Raw genomic sequence first — 17,402 nt, 5'->3', positions numbered from 1 at the left:
TGAAAAAACGTGCAAGGAAGGTTTGAAAGTGAAAGTTTTTTCACCCACTATTTGCAGATGTTTATTGAACGTTCAGATTTATACCATATTTCACCAGGTTCTTAAATTAAAAATTCAGCAGCGCACACGGGATTCGAACCCCGCTTTCGCACATTCAAGCCAGTCCGCTTAACGCGCTGAGCTATACATTTTCTTATACTCTATAGAGAGCTGGGCACATATATACTCTATCTCGCACACAACTTGTAGACTACATGATTGTCGACGATCGGGAGTTAAGTTATTTTATGTGATGTGTACGAGACTATTATATTAATGTAACAGACTAAAATTATGTTGTGTGTGTGTGTTGTCTATAGGCTGTAGCCTATGGCTTCAGAGGTTACTTCATTTAACACCAGAGACTGAGGAGGTACACAGAGCCTCACAATAACATAGCGTGCCCAGAGCACCTCGTTCCGCACTTGGTGCAGACCGGTGCAGACTTGCTTTGGTCTAGTCTAGTCAGTCACGGTTAGTATAGCTAGCAATTAAGTACTTGCGCATGCACGTTGCGGCAGGAACTGAATTCATTATTTTATAGTATTGCGCTAAACTATTAACCATAGTTGTGTCCTGGAAGCTTTTTGCTGGCACCACATAGCCTATATAGTCCCATATTTATGATATTTCATGTGACATAAAATGCGTTGAAATGTAGTTTTCGTATAGATCAGATTTCAACGCTCAGTTACACAATAAAATGGACAAATGCCAATCCACACACTATCAATATTGCCTCTATTCCAAGCTACAACAAATGTTTTAACAATATGATGAACCAAATTGTGTTTTTTTACACGTTGACGTTGTAACCGCATTTTAGCCGGTTGAAAAGAGGGTGAAATTAGGTCTTAGACGTTCAAACCCAATATCACCCAGATTTCAACTAAAAATCAACGTTGAAAAAACGTTTTGTGCTCGCTGGGAAGGTAAATACAAGCATGAATTTTCTCTCTCTCTTTTACAATAACAATGTGCACATTGTTATTGTAAAGGAGAGAGAGAAAAAGCAGGAGGGAGATAAAATGTTTGATTTATTTCCATTTCCTCTTTTTTCGTTGCTCCAAGTGAAATGTTTTATGGTCACTCACGATGAATGCTCACGATTCAGTACGCTGCTGGTTGGCTTGGTTCCAGCCTTAAAACTCGTTATATAATGATTTTTCTAAATGTCTATGGAGAAAATGAAAGGGGAATTCTCTTTGGGGGCTGGCGACACCACGCGACTGTATCTATACAACCCCACATTAAAAAAATCAGAGATGTCACATGACTGTTCAGCTCTATAGTCATTTGGGAGTATACAGACATGCATTTGCAGAGTAGGCAGGCTATGCATTGGCCTGATGAAGACCCACTTGGGTTGAAACGTTGTTTCTCTCAAGTTCTCTGTAGTCGCCAATAAATATTGGGAGCTGCTCCAGTGTGCGGGCATTCAACCTTTTTCAACTTTCAAGTATACGAAGAGGTCACATAGATCTGACCAAGTGCAGTTTGGGGGGATTTAGTATTTGAGATTTAAAGACATGAGTAAGGTTATTTGGGAACTCTAACAGTGGGCCATGGCCATCTGTACATTCATTGTGGACTATAAAGTGTCAAAGAAAGTGTGAATCCTTCTGCAAGCATAGCAAGCAGCCGTCAGTACCCTACAGCACCGTATGCACAAAAGACTGTAAAAATATACCAAGGATGAGTTCTGCAGTGTAGATCATATTTTCCGATACCAAGTCTATTTTTGTGTCTGTTCCCGTGGTAGATGCCAGTCCAGTCACTGATCTCAGTTGCACTTCTGGCAGGGAGTCTCCAATTTAAAATAATTTCAAAATATGAGTATATAATTTCTTCACTCCTCTCATTTTGGCTTTCCAGCAGGTAGGCAGGCAGGCAGGCGGGCGGGCAGGAAGACAATTGCAGTGACAGTCCCTCTGCCAGGCTACACATCACCCACATGCATTGCGAACAGCGACTATATATACTGCTCCGAGAAACCAGATTCAATAGACTGGGCTCATTATTTAAAAAGTAGTGCGTTTGATCCAGGTGTCTCGCTAACCCTGATGTCAACAGTCTGAACTGACCAGTTAGAATTGCAGCCATATTGGCACCAATGAAGTAAATGGCCTCAGGTTGTGTGATCAGCGTCGATCACAGTGCTGGCCAATATGAGGGGATTGGTATTCATTGTGTCCGTTTCAAACAATGAATTATTGATGCTTTGCTTGAAGCTCTACTGCTGAGTTTGGTGTGGAGAGGAATGACTGCAGCGAGGTAAGTGGTGACAATAGAAAGAGAATGAGGGCCTTGTCTCTTATTCTTATGGCAGTAGGCAGTCGTGTAGAGCAAATAGTGAAGCAATTCAGCCATCTTTTTAATGCTTATGGGTCATCTCCATTACCGCGCTGACTAAATGATGTTGGCAGATCTCCTCAGAGTTCACAGATTAAGCGGGATTGGAAATATTCCAAGTGTGCTATAACATCTGTGTGCTTTAAAATGTAAGAATTAATTTCTCAAAACATTCAAATACAATAGCAGAATAATTCACAGTATTCTATTTTAGTTGACAGGTTTTTAACCTGTGCTGACCACTGCAGCTAATAGCAAATATTCTTGCAGCATACAGTAGGTTACCTATTTTGTAGGATGAAGTCTGCACTGTGTCCCAGTTGAAGGAACTGTTTTGCAATCTAATGTGCAGTTGGGATACAGACCCAGGTTAAGGTCTGTATGAGTAATATCCCTTAGGAATAAGATTACGCTCCCGACCCAATATACCAACATACTAACAATAAGGAAAAGCAAGCCTAAGCCAGTTTTTTTAAACATTTTAAAAGGAGGATAGTGATTATGTTAGTGGCTCGCCTGATGTCATCAGGCAGGTCGTTCCAGAGTTTAGGGGCCCTATTAAAAAAAGCTTGATCACCATTTTGCTAGAATATGTTTAAAATCGTAATGGGTTGGGAGAATGCAGTGCATCATACACATAACGATGGATTTTAAAGATCATTTGTCTCAGCGGTAATTATGCTCACACTAGACAATTAGGCAAGGATGGAGTAGTCTGACCCACCGAGAGCATGCAGGCAGCTCTGCTATTGGCACCGCCCATTTCAGTTGGAGCGAAGGGAAATCCCTGTCTGCTCCCTGCAAGATTTTTTCCTGACCCCCCCCCCCCCCCCGACACATGCGCAGTTGCCAGCCGCTTCTTTTCACCTGACAGCGGGGAGCTTCAGCGGCAGGACGTAGCACGTGATTTCCACCAGTTCCCTTCCGCCCTGAACAGGCGCCCCGACGGACCAGAGGAGGCGCTAGTGCATCGACCAGGACACATACGGTACTGTACTCTCAATCCGGGTTCCCACCCGCAGACACAACCAATCATGCCTGTATGGATGCCCAACCAAGCCGGAGGTAACACGGGGGTGCGAACCTGCGACTCTCGTGTTGGTAGGCAGGGAATCTACTGCTATACACTACTCGGACTTGTTGTCAAAACAAAATCATTGCTGATTTTGTTATTTTCATAGAATTTGTTGACGGTAAGCAATGCATTAAAAAAGCACCAGCCTTATAGTAGCTACATATTGTTAATATAATGCTTCTGGATCTACAAACTATTGGCTATGGCAGCCACTGATCCCTACACCACAGGAAGTCATAAATATCACACATATTACTGTATTGAGGCGGCTCAGATCAGTCTGCGTGACAAACGATTGATGTGGTTAAGATTGAATCTGTAAAGCCCTCACACCACCAGATCATCTTTACTGACGGTCCCAACCAAGCCCCCAAGGGGGATTTCCCCTCCGAATGTTGGGATAGAAAGTGGGTGTGATAATCCTCCAGTGAGTCCCCAGCCTTATTTTGCAGCTCAGACTGTAGAACGACCAGAGAAGAGCTACGGCTGAAGATCTCAGGCTGTGCTTGAACTCACAGGAGAGCTGAGTGAAGCACCGCTCGCTGAAAGCAATGAGGTAAGAGTGACCTCACCTCACTATAGGCGACTCCTGTCTTCAAATATGGCTCCACTATAAGTGACCGCTTAGCCACTTGATCTGCCACTGGACTGTTGCATATCATCACTCTGTGATGTCCACAGCATTCTAGGAGTCGTTTTGCCTTTGTTCATGCAAGTCGGATATTTTTTTCTTGTCTGAACAGCAAAAAAAGAGAATGGAATCCAATCTTTTCAGATCAGATTCGAACCACATTTGTGTATGTGGTTCAAAATCAGAATCAGAATCAGCTTTATTGGCCAAGTAGGGGAGAGCCGGGATGAATGGGGAGTTTTTTTCTATTTTCCTCCCTGCACAGAGAGGAACCCGACTTCCGTAACCAGACTTCATTGTGAACAAGATACACTTGTCCTCTCCCACTAGCAACCGTGTTTTTCTATTTTGGTGAAACGAGTCGGGCACAATCAGGAAGTAAACTGATCTTGCGCGGATCTCCTCACAGCCCTGTCTGTTGGGGTGAACGCTGCAGATGCGAGGGATGAACGGGGTGGTTTGTTAAATCGTCCCTAAACCGATACATACATCATTTTTCTTGCATCTAACGCTCATTGATGCTTCAGTTGAGTTCTCCGAGCAAAATGACCATGCTTAGTGTCAAATCAATTTATCATAAATGTTGAAAATGTCCGAAATTAGTCCAATGCTTCAAACTATTTTGAGCATAATCACGTAGGTTGCACATCACGTCCTATCCACCTCCAAATCATGCGTGTCATCACTCGAGGTAAGTTGGTTCATTATCCTATCACTCTAACCCTGGACATTTCCAGCAAACAACAGCAAAATAAATAAATCTTTACTAACAGAACGACAAACAACCACCATGCCCCGTTTGCCCCTCAACCATCTCCCTCAATGTTTTGCTACCTAGCACCAAGGAGAAGACTGCATTTGAAATGAAACCTTCACTGTTAGTTAGCCTACAGATAGATCTACGAGATGATATACATTTACAATCGCCAACAAATAAACATAGCCGTACAAACGGAAAAAACTCCCATTTTGTATGTTTTACTTACCAAGTGAAGAAACGTCTTTTTGGCTATATCTCCGGTAAAACTGGTCAGAAATGAAAACTTTTTCACAAGTTTTTTTTGGGGACATCCGCGTTATGACGTCACCGGAAATTCAGCACTACAAGCGTAACGCGATAAAAGGTCCGTGCTGCAACTACCCCTCTGCCCCGTTCGTATCGGCTCTCCCCTACAAATACAAGGAATTTCACTCCGGTTTGCGTTTCTCTAAAAGTACTTACGGTACTTAACACAGTGCACGCCCCCTTTCTTTGAGGTTGTATAACCCATTCATTGTTAGGCTCGCCCCCTTTCTCTGATGCTGTCTCCTCACCCATTCACAGTTTACCACACATGTGGCAATAACCAATCAGCCCAAGGTATTCCTCTCCAGCTGATTCCAATCACCTAATCAGCGTAGTATATCAGGGTCCATGTTTTACTCTGTTTGCTATGTGCTGTGTATGTGCCATGTGTCATTCTCAGTTGCTGATCATCATCGCTGAAGCAGTTGTTTTCACCCCACCGCCTCCCCTGACCACCACCATCGTCATGACTCCTGATTGAAGAATTCCCTATGGGGGATTTCCTATCCTATTCTTCACTGACGCCGCCCTCTCATCATCTCAGGAGAGCGTCATCATATCATGGAGGCATACGCCAAAATTAATTTGTTGTATCATTAAAGCTTGTTATACTTTCTACTAGTCTCTCATTATTGAAAGGCACACAGGATCATAAACCAAGGCTAAATACAGATAGCCTATATAGGCTATTCCCAGATATTGCACCATTATTTACCATTCAATGTGAACGAGGCTTTGAGTCAGATATTGCATGCGTAAAGGTACACCAAACTGTGTGTGTGTGTGTGTGTGTGTGTGTGTGTGTGCACAATTATTTTACAGTAAGCATATACTGTATGTGTGTGTGTGTGTGTGTGTGTGTGTGTGTGTGTGCACACGCGCGGATATTACTGTTCCTGATTTTGAGTGTTTAAACTGTTAAAGTGTCAAAAAGTAAACTGGTTCCAGTATTTTCCAATGTTTCAGCTAAGTGTTCAAGTGGCTGGTTGAAGTGTTTATCAGAGTGATGGCCTGTGGGTAGAAAGTGTTTTTGTGTCTGGTGGTTCTGGCGTACAGACAGTGCTCTGTAGCACCTGCCAGAGGGGTTCAAACAGATCATGGCCAAGGATGATCTTTCCTGCTCTTTTCTTGACTCTGGAGGAGTACAAGTCTTGGGTGGATTCGATTTGCATTAATGCGACTCAGTCTGACAGATTTCAAGTCCCCCCCATCACTTCTTTCATTTTTCTAGTAGATTACACCTTTTGGCATATTGGTGCAATCCTTTGTTCTACTGTTGTATTGCATTGAGGGGCTCAAATCCAGCCTTCACACCCTTGCATGGCTCTGGTGTAAAACATGCATTTTTCCATCACTCTCCACACAGCACGTACTGTATTTCACATCAGTTAGAAGAGTCAAAAGTAAACATGGAGAAGTGCCAACAAGAAAACTATGCCAAGAGGTTTCATGCCTCCTCTCAAATCCAATCTGGTCATTTGTAATTTACTAGCAATCTTGCGTGCTATGGGCGCTCGATTTCTAGGGTGGAGACTCTGGAGATGATGTGCCATGGGTGCAACTGATGATGTCACAATTAAAACGTCACAATGGGTAAAAAGCGAAAGAGTTATGACATCACTGATGATGTCACTCATGTCTTTGATTTATGACATCACTGATTATGTCACAATTGATTTATGACATCACTGATTATGTCACAATTGATTTATGACATCACTGATGATGTCACAATGAAAATGTGACCGTGGTGACACATCAAAACAGGCAGCTAGCTGTCTCTCTTTACTGATCAAAGAGCAACAGTAAAGCCAGGTTCAGTCTGGTTAAAAGTCAGCAAATTGCAAGGTAATACAGTAGCTAGTTTGCTTGCTCTAGCAGTCAAACAGACCGACAAGGAAAGGTGATTCGGGTGCTGAGATTCCACCACAGTTGGCTATAGCAATATTGTGCAATGGAGTTTCCGGATCTAGGAGAGCATTGCTCTCCTAGCTCTGAAAAGACAATCAATTAGATTTCCTTCCAATGAGATGTGACGCCTGTCAAGAGATTTTCTGTAAAGACCACATAACCTATGCAAATCACAAATGCATGTCATCCTACAACCTAGTTCCTCATTGCACGGCTCGCGAGACGCTGGTGGCTCTCGAAGCTTTAGTTGGCGGCTCTAAGAAATTGCAAAAAAAAAAAAAAAAAAAAAAAAAATCTTTTTTTTAAACATTTTTCGCCCCTGCTCTCCCCAAAATTTCAATGAACCTTTATGGCATATTATGCATATTATATGGCATATTATATGGGAAACGCACATCCCATAATACAACTGTTTGCATCGCATCCCATAATAGTATGATGATACTTGGGATGCCCTTGCGAACATAGATGCGAACAGGTTAGCTAAAACTTTAGCGTCGCCAGCGACGGCCCCCACCGTTGCGGTCGGGGTACGTTTCGAAATCCCTCCAGGCCTGAAAGATTTTCTAGGGGAAACACTGGTATATATTATATATATATATATACACGTGTGTGTGTGTGTGTGTGTGTGTGTGTGTGTGTGGAAAACAATAAAACACAAAAAATGGTAGGCAGATATGCTTGGTTGGGGTGGCTTTTGGTGTTTTGCGGTAAAAGTGGCTCTCCTATTGACTTTGTCCTGCCAGTGCGGCTCTCATCAAAGACATAGTGAGGATCACTGTCCTACAAGAAGGACGTCCAGGTCCCTGTATGTCCTCTGTGCAACATCCCCATTCCCATTACGAGAGGAGAGATGGTGAACACATTGATCAAGATTGCAAATCGGATCCAGCTCAAAGAAAGAGAAAGATTTTCACAAATAAATGTTCGAAGGGAGGCTGTAAGCAAAAAGAAATTATGCGAGTGACATGTGACCAGTGTCACTTAAATTACTGCCTTAAACACCAGCATCCACTAGACCATGATTGTAAGGCTGATGGCAAACCAGTCACCAAATCCGGACATGCTACTCTTTTGAGGGCCCAAGGTGCTTCCTCCGTCACTTCCTCTGGTTCTAGTTCATCTGGTCCAGGACACTCCAGGCCTGTTTGTAATGGTGTGAGTGCAAATAGCAGGAGCCACAACAGTGGCACTGCCGCACAAATCCCTACTACAGTTTCAGCCCCTGCAGCGCAGAATGTAATAGCACCATCAGCATCATTTCAGGCTGGCCTGACAGAGGAGCAGGCTTTACAAAGGGCTCTGGAGATGTCTGAATCGGCGCGCAGTGTTCAGCCAACCCTCAGCCCTCAGGAGCAGGAAGACCTGGCTCTGGCTCAGGCTCTTGCTGCTAGTGAAGAAGAATACCGGTGCCAACAGCAGAGACAGAAACAGGGCAGAGAGACCAAGCAGTCAACCTGCAGCCTTTTCTAAAGTCAGACCGCTGTCTAGGCCACCAGCTGCTGCCACTTATCTACTAGATACCACACATACTGTATGGGATACCAGTGTCCAGCAGCACCGCATCACTGACTCTTCAATTAAAGGAGCATTCTTGGAAATTGCTGAGATATTGCCGCCTTCTATGCTTTAAGTACATACTTTCCCAGCAGATCTGTCATTTCTACCAATGATTTGCTCTGTACATATTTTATATGCTGATCTTTAAACAGATATTATCACAATTGATTCTTGAATAAAGAATCAATTGTCATAATATCCATAATATCCATCAAAGATGGAAAGAAAGGCAAGAAAAAGACCGAAATCGTGACTGACACCGCAGATCGTGACTGACACCTAGACAATTTTAATGATGATGATGATGTGACCAATCAGTCAGCCTTATCAGATTTGAAAAACAAATCAGATTTGCCTACAGTCTGAATATATATATATATATATATATACGGTATATATATATATATATTTATATTTCTATTTATTTGTTTATTTATCTTATAGAGTCTTTGTGATGACGTGTTGTGATAAAAACAAATGGTGTAGAAATTGGTCTTCTACGATGGATTTCTCCCTGTAGGATTGATGAACATTGGTGCAAAATGTCGGCTGTAGAAAGAAGCCTTTACTCTTTGATGCCGAGCAACTGACACCAAAGCCTGATGTTTACAGTTCATGATAGCTGAGAAATGTTTCGCTATCAAACTGCAGGGATAAGAAAAATACATCACCAAACAACAATATAGCCCAGAACTACAAGGTACATCGTCGCCCATATAGCTGTCATTTTTTCCCTTTTTCCTTATTTTTGTCCTCTTTCTTCTTGGTCCAGGTCACCCTCAACGTTTTGTCATTGCCAGAGTCTCTGACATAATTGGAAAGCACAGGTGTGAGCAGTTATACTGTGATTCACTAACATACGCCAGACGCCTGCTCTCAGCACCCTGCTCTCCAGTGTCCCAAGTAGTGTCCATTATTGTGCTGGCAAACAATTACTCATATTTTGGTAATGTCGATTCATAAAGGTAGCAGCCCCTGACGTGCACTACCACCACAACGACTAGTAGCTTGCACCTCAGGTTTCAGTGCATGAATGAAAGGAGGTAATGATTCATTAAGATATGAACTAATGGTGTAAGGCAGCATACCGGTAGTAGGCTAATTGCTTCTTAGGTTAAAGGCTGCATTCAGGTCTGAGCCTTGAAAGAACACACCAGGGCTGGTTAAATGAGGACATTACTTTGCAGAAATCAGAGATGGCTCGTATCTTCTGCTGGGGGGGATGTCTATTATTTTAATATAATGAGCTAAGGTATACAGCAGGCTCGAATTTGACTGTTCTCATTCTTGGACTTGCAGAATGTCACCTGAAACCCTCTTGATGAGACTTGTCACTTACAGTTTCTCCTTTTCATGCTTCCTTCCATAGACGGTAATTGTTTGTTAGGAGAATCAATAGGTCCAGGAAACCATCTGTGAGAAACTGAGAGATGGACTTAGCATAAGTATTGAAACATCCAGTCATCCATATGCATCTCTTGCCTTTGACTGAGAATCTTTCTTCACTGACATGAGTTCTTGTGACAGCGAGAAGTGGCCATCAGTCTCTCTGTATGCAAGCCAAATGTGTATCAGTCTGCTGTCTAATAAGACTGCAGACAGACGGCTGATGTGTCGGAGTTTCCGGTGTAGAGAGGATGTTTGTGCCAAGACTTCCACTTCAGTGCGCCACAGTCATTGTTTACATTCACGCCAGAATGGAGTTGGAGTCGATCGACCGATGCTTTTTGTAGGTGTTTTAGGTCCAGACGACACTTCGGCTAATCTCTATAAACAGATAAGTGCACATGAGACGTCGTTGGACTGTAAACAACGACAGAAGCCTAAGTCTTGACACGGATGTCGACAAAATATCGGCCGTCTCACCCAAAGTCTAATTAGTTGTCAGACTGATAGATTTTGGGTGCCAGATTGAGCCAAAAGTAGCTCTCTTCCAAAACCCTCACAAAACCTCCAACTTGTTTATCTAGTCTACATGCCATTAATTTTGCTTTGTGGTGTTGTAGTGCAATAATGCACTAATCATAGTAATATGATTTTGCACAAAATAGGTCTAATGTTTTATTGCCACGGCAACATCCCCAACATTTTCATGATCCAAGGAATGCTAGTAAGTCACTTCACTTATGTATATACTTGAAAATCACTCAACAGTTCAAGTTCACTCAAAATATTTTTTTTATCGTAAGAACATAAATCACAGGTTGTATAAGCAGTGCTTTGATTTGTATGTAATATGCTTTCAGTTAGGGTGCTTTGTTCAGTTACTAGCGTTAAATACCAAGCCAATAACATTAGGTCCTACTGTACTCTCCATTGAAGATATTAAAATATCTAATCAACGAGGGAGCCAGACAGCTGAGAGCACATTCTAATAAACTGCTAATTACAGTAATTAGGTCTATATGTCATCGCCACACATTGCAGTATGGGACTCATGGGACCGTACAGAATCTGGGCTTGTTTGAAATGGGAAACGCAAAATGCCATTTAAGCTCTTCACGCTCCATTTGGATTTCCTCCACCCTTTATTTCTCAAGTTTACACAGCGCTGTGATTTTTGACCCAAACTTCTAATTGTAGAAATTATTTAGCAGACACAGCTTTGTTTTTCTTCTGGTGTTGACTTTTAGCAATTATATTTCTATGAGATCTGCTTTGCTTGCGATAAGAAATTCTAACTAGGCTACAAATAATATACTGTATATGACAATGTTTTACATGGTTGGAAATGGATTTAGTTTCCGCCTTATTTTCACAAATAAGGCACTGCAAATTGAAAACCAACTACAGACTTATTATGCTTTTCTCATAAAGATGAGAAGGAATTGCATAATCATGAGAAAATATCTCATTATTACAAGCAAACCCTGTGATTGATTCACCTCCAAGATGACTGCAATATGTTTCCATGCTATTGATTATCATGAAAGTCTTCCACCATGTAAACAATTTAGAGTATTTCAGGGCTGTTGCATACATGGCTGTTTAATATGTGCACGGTAAAGATTTAAGATAGTTCTCAGATTATATTTTTTATCATGTAACTGAACAAGATGATTTTTCACCGCCATTAGTTACATACAGTAATTTCTCTTTTGCTTTTGCTTTTTTCTTTTGCACCGGTGCTGCCAAACTGCATCCTTGGCTAGGACTCAGTGGATGTGTGATGTATGTTAATGAGTGTGTGTGTGTGTGTGTGTGTGTGTGTGTGTGTGTGTGTGTGTGTGTGTGTGTGTGTGTGTGTGTGTGTGTGTGCGCGTGCGTGCGTGCGTGCGTATTTGTGTGCGTGCGTGTTTGCGTGTGTGTGCGTGCGTATTTGTGTGTTTGTGGGTGTGTGTGTGTGTGTGTGTGTGTGTGTGTGTGTGTGTGTGTGTGTGCGTGTGAAAATGTGAAAAGGCTTGATGTGATTTCCCCATCTTGCTCATTGGAAATGGATGCAAAGAGAATGCGTGGCTACGGCTGTTAAACAAGGTGCACTGGCTGCCTGCCCTCTCATAAATAACTTTCCGAAGACTTCTGCCTAGGAAACAGACTCCTGCAACTGCAACCAGGGCAGAAATTACCATGAAATAAGTTAATTTCCATGTATATTGTCATATCTTCATATCTAAAGACAGATTTTCGAAATGATGCACTGAGGATGATACCCATTGCAGATTTATATCAAAATGTAATCTGTGCTAATTAGAAAATTAGTCAATGAACAATGAGTTACAGGTTACTTTTACATTTTTCGATGAAAACCAACCCATATGCTTAACATTTATGGTTTGGAAAAAAATAAGACATTTTTGAGTATCGCCCAAAGAATGACTTGCACACAGCTTATCTTCTTCCCTGCACTAGGAAAGTCTCATCATAAATGGCAAAAACATTATCTTTCATTTGATGTGATGTCTAAGAAATGGCAGTACGTTGAGGGAGGTTAAAAGAGGTGAATGCAATGTGTTATTCATACAGTGTTAGATTGGCTAATGCATACATTTCACAGCTCAAGATATGCCCAACAGAGTGGATAACCAGTTTGTTATCTGTCAAGGAAACACAGTTAGACACCGCATTTTCAGCTGCTTTGCTCTATCAAAAGGAATAAGCAAGTGTATCTATTTTCATTAACTTTGCTTCCAAAATAATGTTGATGGAAAATTCTTATTATACAGAGATTACAGTTATAGTTGCTAACCTGGGCAACACTGCTACTACACATTTCTTGTGGGAATTGCCCTTTTTGCCATTGTTCTCTTCCTTCCTGTATTTGTTATTTAGCATATAAATTGGGGAGTCATGGTTTGACTCTGGAATGGTTTTCTGCTAAAAAAACAATGAGACTCCTAACCAATAAATATTGGAAATGCTTGAATTGTTGTCAAACCCTGATCTTATTCCTCAAGCCATCTCACTGTTTTGTTATTCGCTTATTTGATGGGAAGCATTTGTTATGTCTGGCCGTCTGTTCTGCCCGCTTCCAAGCAGACGTCTGCTGCTGGCACAGGGCTGGTTCCTTGAGCGAATGGAAGCCTGACGGGGCCTGTCATCTCTGTCACCGGGGACTCATTAGCGAAACAAATCTGTGCCATCGCCCCATTGTCCAACAAGAGTTCCAGCCTCAGTCAATAAGGGGAATTGTAAACAAAGGACCAACTGGTCTCACAAACAGTCCCTCTCTAAAGATGGATTAAAGTACCTACTGTATCTTGGCTCAGTGTGTACTGAGTCCGTGGAGAACAACAACTAAGAAATCCTATTCTGCTCCCATTTGGTCTTGGTAACAAAGCTCCCATTCTCCCAGTTCACTTTGTGAATTGTGGAAAAAATATGGGACATTGTGTGTACAGTAACTGCTTATGTTAAGGTTAAGGTTAAGTTATCCTTTATTGTCCTGGCGGGGACAATTTATCCTCTGCATTTGACCCCTATAGACCTTATTCGCTAACCCCGGACGGCGCCATATTGTTGACATACCGTCCTGCAGCTGACAACTATAGTAACGGCCTTATTGTCATTTCTGTTCCATTACAAAATAGTGATAGTGATGACAGCAATAAAAAGTGAGTTGTTGTTTGTATGCTGCCGTTAATGCCTGTAATAATAGGAGCTGTCAGAAAGTTTCACCTGTCTCTCCCAACTATCCACACACCTCTCCTGTGCTGAGAGGTGTGTGTCTTGCTCCCTTCACGTCTGGGGACTGTAGAGATAGAAACAAACCACACAGGGACTTTATTGCTATCATTACTACCAGTGTTGGGGGTAACTCATTACAAAAGTAACATATTACATGTAATATATTACTTTTAGCAGTAACTCAGTACTATAACTTATTACTTATAGGATTTCAGTAATATTGTACCAGTTACTTTGTCAAGTAACTCAAGTTACAAATTAAGTTACATTTGATTAAATCAAAGCACATATTTAAAAAAGATACAATAATTTCCTAATCAAACTGTGTGTTTTTATGCAAATAACCACTATAGATGACAATAACAAAGGAAAAGAATAACATTTAGAATTTTGGATTGTTTACACTGACTTCAAGGCGGTTGAAATTATTTTCGGGATGGTTCCGGGGCGGCGATGTCATTCTGCTGCTGCTGTTATTTTGGTCAAAGTAATGCAAAAGTAGTGTAATAAGTAACAAGTTACTCTACAGAGAAAGTAATATTGTAAAGTAACTTATTACTTTCAAATGAAAGTAACTAGTAATATGTATTAGAACACGGCTCTCTCGAATACTCGATTCTGATTGGTCAATCAACAATATTCACCGGTCATTATTTCTCGACAACCGACCGCTGCTCTGCCACACCTGGATTAATCAGTTGGTAAGAGCATTTTGTCCGCAGATGCTACTAATTAGGCCAACCAGTTGCAGCTGTGGTGTCTTGTGTGCCAATTACGAATGAAACCGCTTTGTGTTGAAAACGCTATTAAAAAATCTATTTGAATAATTATTTTTGTCAGATTATTGAATGATTTAGTTGTAGGCCGTGTTCTAAGCGGGATAATGTATACTGAGCCGGTGATTACTGGAAATAATGACCTTCAGGTGAATATTAAGCCCTCCGCTGCGCGTCGGGCTAAATCATTCACCTGTCGGTCATTATTTCCACAGTAATCACCGGCTCAGTATACATTATCCCTTACGTATATTACATTTTGAAAGTAACTTGCCCAACACTGATTACTACAGCCATGCCTAACGCAGGTCACCATCCGAACACAATTGGAATGATACAGGTAACGCTAACGGCGGCTAGCTTCCTATAAACGCTGCTCTCACATACAGGTAGGTTACATGTAGGTTGTCACTTAAGAGCTGCAGCTCTATGTCGAGAACATGGCGCCAGTGGGCGTGCCCGTACATGAGTGATGTCAATCGAATAAGGTCTATAGGAACCTTCCTAGAACTATGCAGTGGGCTGCGGGCAGCCGCAGTGCAGTGCCCGTGGAGCGGGTCCAGTTCGATTGCCAGTGCCTTGGTCGGGGGCCCTGACAGGAGTATTAACCAGAACATACATGTCTTTGATGGTGGGAGAGGAAACCCAAACAAACGGGGAGAACATGCAAACTCCACACAGAAAGAATCTGAGGCTGACCGGGGTTCGAACCCAGGACCTTCTTGCTCTGAGGCAACAGTGCTAACCACTGAGCCTCCGTGCCATCCTTAATGAAAACATTTGGCTTTATCTGTAGGGTGATCAGATCCCAGCAAACCACATGTGGGACAAAGAGTATGTTTGTGTTGGACAATGTGGGACACGTTACCAATGCTGAGCTGGGGCAGTGTCCCGGTGGCTCAGCTAGTAGAGCGCATACCACAAAGGCTTAGTCCTTCGCGCGGCTGACCCTGGTTCGAATCCGACCCGTGGTCCTTTGCTGTATGTCATCCATTTTCTCTCTCCCAACCTTTCCTGTCTGCGTGCTGTCCTATCCAATAAAGGCAAAATGCCACCGTAAATAAATAAAAAACCAAATAGTGAAAAAGGTGATCATTTCCCCTCAAAGACCAATGACATTCTCAAATGTCTTCTTTTATTCTGACCAACAGTCCACAACCCAAAGATAGTCTGTCTTAGAAGACTAAAGACGTCAGAAAGCCGGAACAAGAGAAAACTCTCTCTCTCTCTCAGTGGTTTGGCTTTTAAAAACGAGAGCCAATCAAAATGTGGGACATCATCTCAATATGTGGGACATGGGGAAAGGCATGAAAATGCTGTGCAGTCCCACACAAATTGGGACATCTGGTCACCCTATTTATCTGTAGTTTGATACCATGGCCCCAGTGACCATTGCCCCTTTTTAACACAATAGCCACCGTGCACCCAATGCAGTGTATCCCTCACACCTCGGTCTACTCTTTCTCTGAATAAAACAGTTGAGAGAAGAGGAAAGGAGAAGAAAAGCAGAGGAGAACACCCCCCCCCCCCCACACACACACACACACACACACACACAGAAGCACCATGTTAAACTCCACCTTTCCACTACCTTTAGCTATCCTCTGCTCCCAATAGGAAGTAAATAAGAAGTTCCCCCATGCTTTCCTGTAGAAGGGATGAGGTACTTCATCACTGAGATAAGCATGCGGGCTGAGGCACAGCTACAGGAGAGCAAACGGACTAGAGAGTTGCTTGTGAGGCACGGATCAGTTCTGGTAAAGTTAGTATGATTAATCCAACGGCGGGGAAGTGATGTTGGGTCTGTGTTGCTCTGTGCCTGCATGGCCGGGCTGCTATTTCCCTGCTGTGCAGCCAGGAAAGATGAATGGACCCAGATGTGTTGTGCTGTATTATCTCTCCCTTTCATTACAGCATGTTGACTTTCTCTGCTAATCTGTTCATAGAGGAGGGAGCTCTGATCTGTGCTACAGACACACGTTTCTGGCCTCTGCACTTGCATTCAGAATTCATCACTATATGGCTGTTACTGCACGTGCTGATTTTGTGAGCAAACACATTTGAATGATCAGCTTTCTACATGACAATGATGAGATTTGGGCATAATACGGAAGTGTTTTCCGGAAATATTGCATTTGCAGATTAAGAAAATTGTGCATGTTGTACCTGGTATAAAATTGCATAGTGCTTTAAATACAGTATATAGTGATATGCTTTAATCTTAAGCATATGTCTCAGTATGGCTCACTTCCATCACGTAAATAATTCCCTCAACAACCATCTAAACTCAAAATCCAAAGCAGCTCTTGGTATATAAACCGGAGCACACTACGTTATGAAATGCACCAGCTATCCTTTTACTGTGAGCGTCTGTTGTCTATAATACCTTAGGTCTGTAATAGCTTTACATTTTCCAAAACATTCTTTTCGAGAAAAAGGTTCCTTCCTCTTCCCATGGTTTATTTTCAACTTTAATGTGATATACGCTCTGTGCAATACTGTCTTTGATGAAAATACAGGGATTCTCTGGAGCAATTCGCCCCACTTTGAGCAACACATAAGCCTGCATTCTTTAGCCAGAGACGGATTTCAAAGAAGCACAGAACCATGCTGGAATTTTCTTTCCTTAGATCTTACGCCATTAATAATCATTACACACATTTGTTACTTCAGACTTGTAAGGAGTCTCTTAATTAGCAAGAAATGCTCATATACGTACATGAGATGGAAGGCAAAATGCCAATAATGACAAATGCATGAATAAAGTTAGTATTTTGCATGTGATGAATGGGTGATGTTATTTTTGCATGGGTTTCTGTCACCCCTCGCTGCCTTTGGAAAAACCTTTTCTTTTTGGCATCTGCCAAT

General features: G+C 42.1%; 1 pseudogene across 1 annotated transcript; it reads left to right on the top strand.

The window, feature by feature from the left end:
- The first annotated feature begins 7,117 nt into the window (after positions 1-7,117).
- Positions 7,118-8,547, top strand: LOC310790153 (AN1-type zinc finger protein 2A pseudogene; annotated as a pseudogene). The gene is made up of 2 exons: positions 7,118-7,272; positions 7,868-8,547. The product of its transcript is annotated as an AN1-type zinc finger protein 2A pseudogene (transcript).
- The last annotated feature ends 8,855 nt before the right edge of the window (positions 8,548-17,402 follow it).

This window comes from Poromitra crassiceps (assembly GCF_964638095.1).
Source record: "Poromitra crassiceps genome assembly, chromosome: 15".
Taxonomy (NCBI): Eukaryota; Metazoa; Chordata; class Actinopteri; order Beryciformes; family Melamphaidae; genus Poromitra; species Poromitra crassiceps.
The sequence above is the reverse complement of the archived record's forward strand: the minus strand, read 5'-3'. Positions and strand labels throughout refer to the sequence as shown.